Source organism: Eptesicus fuscus, chromosome 1 (assembly GCF_027574615.1).
Source record: "Eptesicus fuscus isolate TK198812 chromosome 1, DD_ASM_mEF_20220401, whole genome shotgun sequence".
In the NCBI taxonomy this organism is placed as follows: domain Eukaryota; kingdom Metazoa; phylum Chordata; class Mammalia; order Chiroptera; family Vespertilionidae; genus Eptesicus; species Eptesicus fuscus.
The window spans coordinates 49,303,528-49,317,123 of record NC_072473.1 but is presented as its reverse complement, the minus strand read 5'-3'; the positions used below and the strand labels follow the sequence as shown (position 1 = coordinate 49,317,123).

At 41.1% G+C, this 13,596-nt stretch overlaps 1 protein-coding gene across 1 annotated transcript in view; it reads left to right on the top strand.

Moving 5' to 3' along the window:
• Positions 1-13,596, top strand: part of OPHN1 (oligophrenin 1) — a 625,127-nt gene that overhangs the window by 271,643 nt on the left and 339,888 nt on the right. The gene's annotated exons all lie outside the window — the stretch shown is intronic.

Genomic DNA, 13,596 nt, shown 5'->3' with positions numbered 1-13,596 from the left:
TGCTTCCCCGTCAGGGCACATGCCCGGGTTTTGGGCTTGATCCCCAGTAGGGGGCGTGCAGGAGGCAGCTGATGGATGATTTTCTCTCATTTTGATGTTTCTATCTCTCACTCTCCCTTCCTCTCTGAAATCAATAAAAAATATATTTTTTAAAAGCGAAGCCTACTTATTATGTACTGAGCACTGGGCTAGATGCTTTATATTAATTCTCTAATTACAACAGACCTGTGAGATTCTGGTATTATCAGCAGACACATCTGAAGGGCTAAATTTTAGGACACATTTACAAATGAGGTCTAAGATTTTGGACAAGGGAAAGAACATGACTAAAGTTATATAGTTAGTAAGTGACCGTAGCCAAGAATTAGATCTAAGGATCTTTTTAGCTTCAAATCTCCCATTCCATTAAGCCATAATATCCAGATTTGTGCTGTCCAATATAGTAGCTGATAGCTGTGCAAATAAAATAAATTAACAAATCAGTTGCTCAGTAATACCGGTCATATTTCAAATGCTCAATCGGCACATGTGGTTAGTAACCACTACATTGGACAGCACAAATATAGAACATTTCCTTCAATGTAGAAATTTCAGTTGGACAGCTTCATGCCAGTTAATCTCAGCTTGACTACGTATAGAATACTGATTTCCCAGTTTCTCATAAAGGGGTATGAACAATCATTTAATTTATTCTTATCAGCTAGGTGTAGGCCTGTTTTGTGAGCTACAATATGTATGCACCATGTAATCAAGAGTGTCTACCAGAACTAAATGTAGCAACTTGACCAAGCATCTGACCATTTTAGTAGTAAGAACACAGCATTCAGTGGTTATTATCTGGGATATCATGACAGTTTGGATATGAAAGTAGCAAGTTATGAGAAGAAATAGCAGACTAGTAGAAGTGCTCCCACTGCCTGATGTCATCATTCAAGTTGACATGGGCATTATTTGAGTGATTGGCATTCAAGCAAAGTCAGTTCTCTGGACAGCACAGCAATTCTGGATTCCACTCAGTTCATCAACTTAAATACTTAATTGGACAAGTATATAATAGGAGAGAATAATCTTTACAATCACAAGTGTGGTATGAAAATAATTAACTACTTGCTAATTGACTTGATAATTGTTACACAATACTGAATAAAAAGGATGAAGGATAGATGACATAAAAACCTTTACACATGGTTTACATTCATTCCTGGATGGGAATAGGAAAAAGGAAAGGAAGAATTTGCTGCAGTGGTTGACCTCATGTCATCTGAGGGGAAGGAAATTAATTTCTATTATATACTTCCTATGTCACAGGCCTGTTCTGAGGATCTTACATACACTGCCTTCCTTAATTATTACAGCAAACCTGTAGGATGTATAATATCCATTATCCCAATGAAAAAACTGAGACTCGGAAAGGTTAAATTCCTATCAGTTTTTTTTTCCTTACTTTATCAGTGGGGCCAACCTGTACACATACAATGAAAGTGATCAACATTTGATGTGAGAGTCATTTTCAAGAAACTATCTAAAATTATCCTAGTAGTAAAATGTAAGGTAGCAGACAGAGCCCTGAAATTAGGACAAGAAAGTGTCTTCCAGTCTACCCCTCTGTTTTATTAATTTATTGTCTCTCAGTTTGAACACTCCGCAATACCTGTTCTATGAAAGTGGACAGAATTCCTTTGAACATCTCTCCTTTACAGTGCACAAGATGTTAAGTTTTCTCGACAGAGGGTGCTAGTAGGACATTGATGGAGGAAGGGTACTCCTAAAGTTTCTGGCTGTTGCACAGGTAGGCCAGTAGAGTGGGAGTGAGATATTGGTGGGACTCTGGCCGCGCCACACACCCGGAATACATGGTCCCTCAGTAACTTCAAAGCCTCTGCCTGGCCTGGTGATAATCTTTTTGCAGGTCTCTCCCTGAAGGGCTCCCCACCCATGCTTTCCCCCATCTGTCCTCTGTAGGTCCCCTATGTGGCACATCTGCTGAATAAAGGCTTATGAAAGAGCTGCTACTCCATGCTTCCTTTGCCAGCCCTCATACAGCCTGGTTGTACCTTTAAGATGTTCCCACTGAAGCAGGCTGGCCCTGCAAAGCTCACTTCAATCTAGAGATTTTCCCATCCTCTCTGTATACCTTTTCCACTGGCTGCTGGTTGTCTTTTCCCCATCTGCATTCTGGAGAGTTGCCTCCTTCTTACTTAGTTACTGCAGACCATCAGGCCAAGCTAACTAACTTCTCTGCTATTCAGTGGCTTAAATTATTTATCTTTTTCAGTGAGATCTAAACCCCTTCCAAATTCATTCTCCCTGGGGTACCTTTCCTCAGCCTGTGGTACTGTACAGAGTTAGTTTCCTTATATCTTGTATTTCCTTTTTTTTTTTTTAGTTTAGTAAATTTGTAGTTTATGAATTCTTTATACTGATTTCTATCTCTTGATTGGGCCCAGACTGATATACCCAGCATTGCTGGGAGATGGCTCCTCTGACTTTATTGGTGGTGGTATATGCTTTGTAGGACCTTAAAAATATAGATGTATATTCTCATTTAAACCCCAGAGAAGACTTGTACAGTAGAGGTTATTATCCCATGTTTACAGATGAAGACACCAAGATTCAGTGAAATGTAATGTCTGAAGCATTCAACCAGGAAATGGCTGGATTTGAATTCAGTTCTTCTGGTTGTAAGACTAGGGCTCATTTCCCTTTATGAGAAATACCACTTCTCTCTAGGCTTCAGTTTTCTCATGTGTACGACATGAACCATGGACAAATAACTCTTAATCAACTATTCTGTTTGTAATTATCAGGGCAATTAACTAAATTTGCATCTGTTAATAATTGAAATTGGCATATCAGAATTTAGTGTGCTGTATATGTAAACTACTCCGAGGATAATATGAAAAAATGGAAATGTTTCATTAATATCTTATATTGATTACATGTTTAAATGATATAATTTTGGATATATTGGGTTAAATAAAATATATTATTGAAGCTGATTTCACCTGACTTTTTCCCTTTGGGGGGATTTTTAAAATTAAATTTGTCAGGTGAAAGTAAGCAAAATATGTCAGACAGAAAAAGTTAAGAACCATATGATTTCACTCATATGTGGGATATAAAATGGAAATCTTTTTTCCTTTTTTAATGTCACTATGAGTGATTTTTAAATTCTAATATAAAGTTATTGAAACAGTACCTGAAAACAGTACCTGTTTTCTGTCATTGTTGTCATCGTCGCCATCATCATCATCATCATCATCACCATCACCATCATCACCATCATCACCATCATCATTATCTTTGGCAGCAAAATGGGGAGAATAGAATGCTTCCAATGAAATTTTCCAATTTATGATGGCCTTACTCTGATTTACAAATCAAAAAAATAGAACTTAATGAGTGAGGCAAAAATAAAGGGTAGAGGCAATGAATGTTTCCCAAGTGGCTACTGATTTATGGAGAGGTTTCATGTCACCAGGCCTCCAGATTTGTGTCTGTGGCAGTGCAGGATGTTGGCAATGTCTTTTTGTCATAGATATTTTTTAAAAGTTCACAAAATAACAAAGTTCTGAGAATTAAGAGGGGACACATTGTGAATAAACATCTTGGTTATCAAACACGATTAACCTTTTCAAATGACACTGATGCTATTACCGCTTGAAATAATTGTTTTGTGTGAAATCTGTGGAAAGGTAATGGGACAAGTATGGAGGGGAGTGAATTGTGATACTCAAATAATAATTTTTCTCCTATGGATAGATTCTGAGCTGTTGGTCAGAGATGTAACGGGCTAATGCAAGTTACTTTGCAGAGTCCATTTGCAGGCCAGTGAACTCTGTTGTCGGTTCCACTTGGGTGACTGCATCCCAATAGATAGGGCCATTCAATAACAAACTGTCAGAAGGCTATTTTCTAATGAGTCATTTCACAAAGATAACCAGTTCCCATCAGGTTAACCATTGTGATGCCTTGGGAAATAGCTTCTGTTGTGCAATGGCTTATGATTGCCTTCCCAAGCATGAAATCCCCGGCTAGATGATTTCACAGGTATCATCTCCATCAGAGGTCCCCCTACGCCCCATCCAGAAACTGTTTAGGTGGTGCTCCTAACTCCCTACTTTAGCCAAAGCAATTTCCCTTGGATCTGTTTTATCTGGTGGACTTTTGTGGCACTATTTCCTTTAAAACAGGATTCAATTTTTTGAAACAGGAAGCAGCCGATCAATGATTCTCTCTCATCATTGATGTTTCTATTTCTTTCCTTCTCCCTTACTCCTTGAAATCAATAAAAATATATTTAAAAAATATATATAAAGTAGTACAATAGGATCTGTAAATATCTCAACAGTCTCCCATATTTCTCTACTCCTCATAGGCATTCATTTTTAACCATTTTAAAAACATCATACAGTGGGCAACTTCATGTACCCTATCAGGTTTCTGCTTTATTCCATCTTCTGTATTTTTTCAACCCCATCTGTCTGATAGAAACATTTATTATTTTCATGGTTATTTTTGTATTTTTGAAAAAAATATGCTTATATTGCTATTTCTTTATCAAGTTTATAATTTATTTCTTTATGCTATGAATACAGGAGAGCATTGCTCGTACCTTCTTTTTCTCTTCTTGCAATTTTTGATAATTATAACATCATTCTAGTGCTTCTTTTGCTTACCTGTACTTTAATATATTTAGACTCTTATTTCTTACTCCATTAACCTTTCTTTCTTTTTTTTTTTTTTTTTTTTTTTTACTGTAGCTTGGTAAGATGAAGATATTAGCACCTCTGACTTCCTTTACTACCTCTTAACCCTCAACTCTTGTCAGCCACATCTTCACTTTTCACTGTTAGGGTTGACAACATTATTTTTCTAGTCTGGAACATTAATTAAACCTTGTTGGTGATTATTATTAGGCTTATTTTACAGTGACAAAAGCAAGTGACAAATCCAGGATTTGAACTCAAGTTTCTTGGCTCTAAGTCCATGCACTTTGACATTTCTTATATTGAGTTAATCTAAGTCTTTATTTCTGGTGACTAGGATAGATCAAGTATTATCCACTTTTTTGCCCTTTTCTCCTAGTTTCTTGTCTATTAGCTTTAGAGTTCTTTGTCTACCTATGCTAAAACCCTCTTTGGTTAACTCTTTCTATCCCTCTCACCTCTCAAAAATCCCAGCACACACAAAATTTGTGAGTCCTCCATACCAGTATGTGTATATTTTAGCTATCACTTGATTAGCAAAGCCCTTTCCACCATTATTTCCCTTCTCAGCACCATGCAACTTGCTCCCCTCTCTCCAAGGTCAAGGGAGGATAAATAAGGCTCAGTCTATCTCTGTTAATAATGGGTCTTTCATCCTGCAGTGCAGAATGCTGGGCTGTCCACTGGAGACTGCAGAATAAAGACTCAGTCTCCCCCCTTAGACACATGACAGGGAAAGCATTTGTACCCTTTGATTCATATTTTTGGGGTCTTGTCAGATTTGCCCGCAGTATGATGCTTTTAGTTCTCTTACAAGAATGCCCTTGCCAGAGAGGAACAGCCACTGAATCAAGCCTTTGTGTGGTCTCTGGTGGAAACAGAGCCAAACTGTGTGACACATCAGAGGATGTTTTTAGCCCTTTTTTTTTGGAGAGTTGGAGGTGTTGTGGAAGCTATGTTGTCACCTAATAGATGTCAAGCAAGAAGGAATTGGCAAGCGATCGAACTCCCAGTCCCCCGATTGAACGCCCGAGGGGACAATTTGCATATTAGGCTTTTATATATAACTATTGTATTATTTATGGGATTGTCAGACTTGTTGCTGTTTTTTCTCCATGAACAGAGATTATAGAAAGAAGTTTAGGAAAAGGACCTAATTTGGAGATAGATGGGGTTGAAAAAATACAGAAGATGGAACAAGGAAGAAACCTGGTATGGTACATGTGCACCCTGCATTTCAAAGGCCAGTGCATGCCCTGGCAGAGGGGAATACTACAAGAGTTAAGCTATGTGAAAGTAATCCATAAGTGATTTTCAAGCCAACATCAAATATTTTTATAGGCCTTATAATAATAATTACTCTCTACTAGCTACTTTTTATATGTCATCACAGCTATGTATTATTATCCATATCCTACATCAAGACTTATAATGGCCAAATAATCTAATAACACATAAATGATATATAATATCAAGTTATTAACAGAAACAAACTTTAACCAGATTTTTGTTACTCCAGAATATGTATGCTTTCCACTACACTGCACTCTGAACCTGGCTTTGTGGGGATGCAATGGAAAGACTGAAAAAATAAATTGATAATGCCTGTGAACAATTGAGTGGGTAAATACATTGTGATAAATTCATATTACTTTACAGCCATGAGAATGAGTGAACTAGAACTGCCGTTTACCACAATATGGATAAATCTAACAAATACAGGGTGGGCAAAGTATGTTAATAATAATAATACCAACAAAAATAATAAATAATACAATAATCCTACCTTATAATAGAGAAACATGCAGATTGACCGCACCTCCGCTATGCCCATGATTGGGCCTGCGAGAGGCTGGGGGCGGGACTCCGGGTGGCCTATCCAGCCGTTGAGAAGACCAAGAAGGCGGCGCCCAATCCTCTTAGTTCCAGGGGTCCCGGGGGCGATCGCCACCCTGGGAGGGCGTGGCTGGCCGAGCCAGCCACTCCCGGGGGTCCCGGATGTGATCGCCATCCTGGGGGGGCATGGCCGGGCCGAGCCAGCCACTCCCGGGGGTCCCCAGGGCAATCTCCACCCTGGGGGGGCATGGCCGGGCCCAGCCAGGCGCTCCCGGGGGTCCCGGGGGCGATCGCCACCCTGGGGGGGCGTGGCCGGGCCGAGCCAGGCACTCCCGGGGGTCCCGGGGGTGATCGCCACCCTGGGGGGGCATGGCCGGGCCGAGCCAGCCGCTCCCGGGGGTCCCCGGGCGATCGCCACCCTCGGGGGCCGTGGCCAGGCCCAGCCAGGCGCTCCCCGGTGGTCCTGGGGGCGATCGCCACCCTGGCGGGCGTGGCCAGGCCGAGCCAGGCGCTCCCGGGGGTCCCGGGGGCGATCGCCACCCTTGGGGGGCATGGCCAGGCTGAGCCAGGCGCTCCCCAGGAGTCCCCGGGCGATCGCCACCCTGGGGGGGCGTGGCAGGGCCCAGCCAGACACTCCCCGGAGGTCCGGGGGCGATCGCCACCCTGGGGGGGCGTGGCCGGGCCCAGCCAGCTGCTCCCGGGGGCGATTGCCACCCTGGGGTGGCGTGGCCGGGCCCAGCCAGCCGCTCCCGGGGTCCCTGGGGAGATCGCCACCCTGGGGGGGCGTGGCCGGGCCCAGCCAGCCACTCCTGGGCGTCCCTGGGAACATTGCAGGCATGTGGTTGCTGAGACCCAGACCAGGCCTCTGGCCACAGATTCATAGCTTTGCGGAGACCTAGGGCAGGGATCTGCCTCATCTGCCAAGAGACAGAGGTTCTGCAGTGCCCCCAAGACGTGGGTGGGCCCAGCCAGGGATCAAAGGGCATGGAAGGACTCCTGGCAGAGGGGCAAGGACCCTCACCCCTGAGGCGGGGGTTGAGGGGTGGAGCCACCTCAGTGAAGGGGCGCTGCACTGCAGGGTACTGGACTGACTGACATGATTCAGAGAAGCTCCCAGTGCTAATGGGCCTCGCTCAGGCAGCCTTCACACTTCAGAGGCAGTGACTATTGCTCCTGCCTTGACCCAAAAGCAAGCTCGCTACACCCTGCCCCATAGCAGAGCATGCCTAGGCAGTGAGTGGGAAGCCTTCCACCTGCTTCGGAGAAGGAGGGGCAGTAAAGAATGGGGGGAGAGGAAAGAATGTGGAGCATCCTCAATGAAGAGGTGCTTGAGAAAGAGGCTGGGAAGCCTGACTGGAAGGTTTGTTCTGTTTGCTGGGCCGCTGCCCCTTAGGAAGCGCAAAGAGCATGGCTCTGAGGGCTTCCTGTGTGCTGAGTCAAGTTCCACAGCCAACTGGAATTGGCCTCAGTTTCCTGGTCTGTAAAATGGATGAAGCGTGTCCCAGTGCCTTCACTGAGCTTTGATGGCCAATTGAGATACTATATAAAGAAAATGAGGGAAGAAGTGAGAAAGAAAAGGAAGGACAAAAAACACAAAAGAAAGACTGAGAGGAACCTGTAAACCCATTGTCACTTAAGTAGGGAATATAGTCAGTAGTGTTGTAATGATGGTATGATGCCAGGTGGGTACTAGAAATATCGGGGAACACTCTGTAAAGTATGTGATTGTCTAACCACTATTCTGTAACTAATATAAAACATGAAACCAATACAAAATAATGTTGAATGTAAAGAAATGAAAATTGGAGTGAAATTTTTATAAATTTCAAAGTTTAAATAAAAGCTGTAAAGGAAGGAAGGGGAGAATAAAAAGTGTTTTTCATTTTGCCACTTCATTAAAAAGACAGTTGTCTTTATGTGGTGCTTTTATACTTTTCTAAGTCATTATCTCATTTTAATTTCCGGGCAACTTAAAGACAAGATAAGTATTCCCTCCACTATTCAAAGAAAGGAAATCTTGGTGTCTGGTCCTAATGATTCAATCGTCAAGCCATTATTGTAAAGCAGGGTTAGTAAAATTTTCTGTGCAGGGTCATATCTATACTAATAAAAGCCTTGGGGGTGATCAGGCCAGCAGCGGAGGGTATTTGGGGGCAATCAGGCCAGCAAGGAAGCAGTTAGGGGGCAATCAGGCAGGTAGGTGAGCGGTTAGGAGCCAGCGGTCCCGGATTGTGAGAGGGATGTCCAACTGCAGGTTTAGGCCCGATTCCTGTGGAATCGGGCCTAATCCTGCAGTTGGACATCCCCCGAGGGGTCCCATATTAGAGAGGGTGCAAGCTGGGCTGAGGGACACCCTCCCCAGTGCACGAATTTCGTGCACCGGGCCTCTAGTCTATATATAAAAGCCTAATATGCAAATTGTCCTCTCGGGCATTCAATCGGGAGACTGGGAGTTCGATCGCTTGCTATGATGTGCACTGACCACCAGGGGGCGATGCGGAACGAAGGAAGGCCCAGTCCGGCAGCCTGCAGCTGGGAAAGGGAGGCCCTGGCCAGCAGCTGGAAGGCCCTGATCTGCCCTGATCTCCGGCCAGGCCTAAGAACCCTACCCATGTACAAATTTCATGCACCGGGCCTCTAGTTAATAAATAATAACACAGAATAAACCCTTTCATGTACTCATAACTATATATCTACTTTTGTTCATCCCTGTATTAGGTCGACGGGAAAAACAGTTATAAAAGCAGGTACCCACTATATGAGCCCGTTTCTATAAAGTCTAAAAACAGGTAAAACTAAGTGATGGTATTAGAAGCTAGGATAGTGGTTAACCCAAAGTGGGGGTATCAGTGACAAAACTGGTCTAAGGGGGCCCTTACTGATGTTGTTAATGTTGTTTTGTTTGATCTGAGTGCTGATTACACAGATGGGTTCAGTTGTGAACATTTATTGTGATTTGTGCAGAATATATTTCAGAATAAATTTTATATATATTTTAAAAATTCAAAAAAGAACATTAACATAATATTTCTTCATAGCATGTCTTCCACTGGAAGTCTGGTGTGTATGTGCATAAAGGGGGCACTGGTTTAGGGAGTGCTATGGGTTTATCCAACTGATAATCTTTAAATATGGACCTTCCTACCCTATTTTGACTTTTGCTCCCTTTGCCCACATAGGTGAATTACCCTAAGCAATTTTTAGTGTTGGTTTATGTAGTACAGTCATTAAAATGTGGACTCTGGAGCCAGACTACCTGGGTCTGCATCCAAGTTCTTCAATTTACTCAGCTGTTGAGATTAGGCTAGTCACTTAACTTCTCAGTTTTAGCTTCCTTATCTATTTGAGATTAATAACAGTCCCTCCCTTATAGAGTTGTCATGAGCATTGAAAAGTGTTATTATATATAAAATACTTAGAACAGTGTCCGATACAAAGTAAGCATTATTTGTTTTTGCTATTATTGTTTTTCATATCTATAAAAAAAGAATGATTCTGTATGTATTCTTTTTGTACCTTGTTTTTTTCACTTGAAATTATATATAGGGATTGGCAAAAGTAGGTCTACAGTGGTAATACAAATAAATAATAAATAATACAAGAGTACACTGTTTCATGTACTCATAACTGTAAACCTACTTTTGCCCACCCTTGTATGTGAGATTCATCTGTGTTCATATATTTAACTGGAGTTCTTACTTTCTTTTTTTGTAATCCTCACTCGAGGATATGTTTTTATTGGCTTTAGAGAGAGAGGGAGGGAGAGAAAGAGAGATAAACATTGACATGAGAGAGAAATATTGATCTTTTGCATCCCATATGTACCTCAACTAGTGATCGAACCCATAACCTAGGCATTTGCACTGACTGGAATCGAACCCACAACCTTTCAGTGTATGGGATGATGTTCCAACTAACTGAGCCACACTGGCCAGAGAAAGTTCTTTCAATTTTTTAAAACTGATAGATATATGCTAAGCACTTTGCTTTTTAGAGGCGGGGGGATATAAATATTTTTTAAATGTATCTTATTGTTGTGAATATTACCCATGTCCACCATTTTCCCCCCTTTGCCCCATCTCAGGCCTTCACCTGTCTATTGTCTGGGTCCACGGGCTATGACTAATTTGTACTTCTAAATCTCTTTACCTTTTTCACCCATACCCCCAACTCCTCTTGCACCTGGCAACCGTCAAAATGTTCTCTGTATCTATGAGTATTTTTGGCTTTTAGATTCAATTGTTGATTGATATGTATTTATTGCCATTTTATTGTTCCTATTCTTGAACTTCTTCTTTTTTCTTCTTCTTATAGAAGACCATTTAACATTTTATGTAAGGCTGGTTTAATGGTCATGAATTCCTTTAGCTTTTTCTTGTCTGTGAAGCTCTTTATCTGACCTTTAATTCTAAATGAGAGCTTTGCTGGGTAGAGTGATCTTGGTTGTAAGTCCTTGCATTTCATCACTTTGAATATTTCTTGCCCCTCCCTTCTGGCATGCAAAGTTTCTGTTGAAAAATAAGCTGACAGTCATATGGGCACTCCTTTGTAGGTGAATAACTGCTTTTCTCTTGCTGCTTTTAAGATTCACTTTTTATCTTTAACCTTTGGCATTTTGATTATGATGTGTCTTGGTGTGAGCTTCTTTGTGTTCCTCTTGTTTGGGACTCTCTGTGCTTCCTGGACTTGTGTGTTTATTTCTTTCACCAGGTAAGCAAAGTTTTCTGTCATTATTTGTTCAAATAGATTTACTATTTCTTGTTCCCTCTCTTATCTTTCAGCCACCCCCATGACGCGAATTTTGGTATGCTTGAAGTTGTCCCACAGGCTTATTATACTATTTTCATGTTTTTGAATTCTTTTTTTCCTTTTGCTGTTCTGATTGGGTGTTTTTTCCTTCCTTATATTCAAATTTCTTGATTTCATTCATGACGTCCTCTACTCTACTGTTGACTCACTGTTTATATCAGATAGTGCATGCTTCATTTCTTTTTTTATGGTTTAAAGTATTACAAATAGTAGTGCATATGTCTCTTTGTTTTTTCCCCCAATTGACCTTCCCCTAGCCTCCCTTACCCCCCGGCACATGCCCTCACCCCCCTCCCAGTGTTTTGCGTCCATTGGTTATGCTTATATGCATACATACAAGTCCTTCGGTTGATGTCTTACCTCCCCCCCCGCCCCCAACCTTCCCACTGTCATTTGACAGTCTATTCAATGCTTCTCTGCCTCTGTATCTATTTTTGTTTATCAGTTTATAATGTTCTTTATTATCCATAAATGAGTGAGATCATATGGTATTTTTCTTTCACTGACTGGCTTATTTCACTTAGCACAATGCTCTCCAGTTCCATCCATGCTGTTGCAAATGGTAAGAATTCCTTCCTTTTTTTATAGCAGTGTACTATTCCATTGTGTAGCTGTACCACAGTTTTCTAATCCACTCATCTGCTGATGGGCATTTAGGCTGTTTCCAAATCTTAGCTATTGTAAAGTATGCTACTATGAACATAGGGGTGCATATATCCTTTCTGATTGGTGTTTCTGTTTTCTTTGGATATATTCCTAGAAGTGGTATTACTGAGTCAAATGGCAGTTCCATTTTTAAATTTTTGAGGAAACACCATACTGTCTTCCACATTGGCTGCACCAGTCTGCATTCCCACCAGCAGTGAAGGAGGGTTCCTTTTTCTCTGCATCGTCTCCAGCACATGTCGTTTATTGATTTGTTGAAGATAGCGATTCTGACAGGTGTGAGATGGTACCTCATTGTCATTTTGATTTGCATCTCTCGGATGATTAGTGACTTTGAGCATGTTTTCATATGTATCTTGGCTTTCTGAATGTCCTCTTTCGAAAAGTGTCTATTTAGGTTTGTTGCCCATTTTTTGATTGGGTTGCTTATCTTCCTTTTGTTAAGTTGTATGAGTTGCCTGTAAATGTTGGAGATTAAACCCTTATCGGAAATAACATTGGCAAATATGTTCTCCCATGCAGTGGGCTTTGTTGTTGTTTTGTTGATGGTTTCTTTTGCTGTGCAGAAGCTTTTTATTTTGATATAGTCCCATTTGTCTATTTTTTCCTTAGTTTCCATTGCCCTAGGAGCTGTATCATTAAATATGTTGCTACGACAAATGTCTGATATTTTGCTACCTATGGCATCTTCTAAGATTTTTATGGTTTTCCATCTTATGTTTAAGTCTTTTACCCATTTTGAATTTATTTTTGTGTATGGTGTAAGTTGGTGGTCTAGTTTCATTTTTTTGCAAGTATCTGTCCACTTTTCCCAACACCGTTTATTTAAGAGACTGTCTTGAGTCTATTGTAAGGTCTTGCCTCCTTTGTCAAATATTAATTGCGCATAACGGCTTGTGTCGATTTCTGGGTTGTCTGTTCTGTTCCACTGGTCTATATGTCTGTTCTTGTGCCAGTACCAGGCAGTGTTGAAAACAATGGCTATGTAGTAAAGCTTGATATCTGTTATTGTGATCCCTCCGACATTGTTGTTCTTTCTCAAGATTGCTGTAGCTATTTGGAAGTATGCTATTGGTATTTTAATGGGGATTGTGTTGAATTTATAGATTGGGTAGTATGGACATTTTAATGATGTTGATTCTACCAATCCATGAACATGGTATACTCTTCCATTTGATCATGTCTTCCTCTATCTCTTTTTTCAGCGTTCTGAAATTTTCTGAGTACAGGTCCTGTATCTCCTTGGTAAAGTTTATTCCTAGCTATCTTAATTTTTTTTAATTGCAATGGTAAATGGTATTGCTTTTTTAGTTTCTCCTTCTGTGAGTTCATTATTGGTGTATAGAAAAGCCATAGACTTCTGGCTGTTAATTTTGTATCCTGCTACATTGCCAAATTCATTTATTAAGCCTGGTAGTTTTTTGATGGAATCTTTGGGGTTTTCTATGTACAATATCATGTCATCTGCAAATAAGGACAGTTTTACTTCTTTTTTTTCCAATTTAGATGCCTTTTATTTCTTCTTCTTGTCTGATCGCAATGGCTAGAACTTCCAATACTATGTCGAACAGGAGAG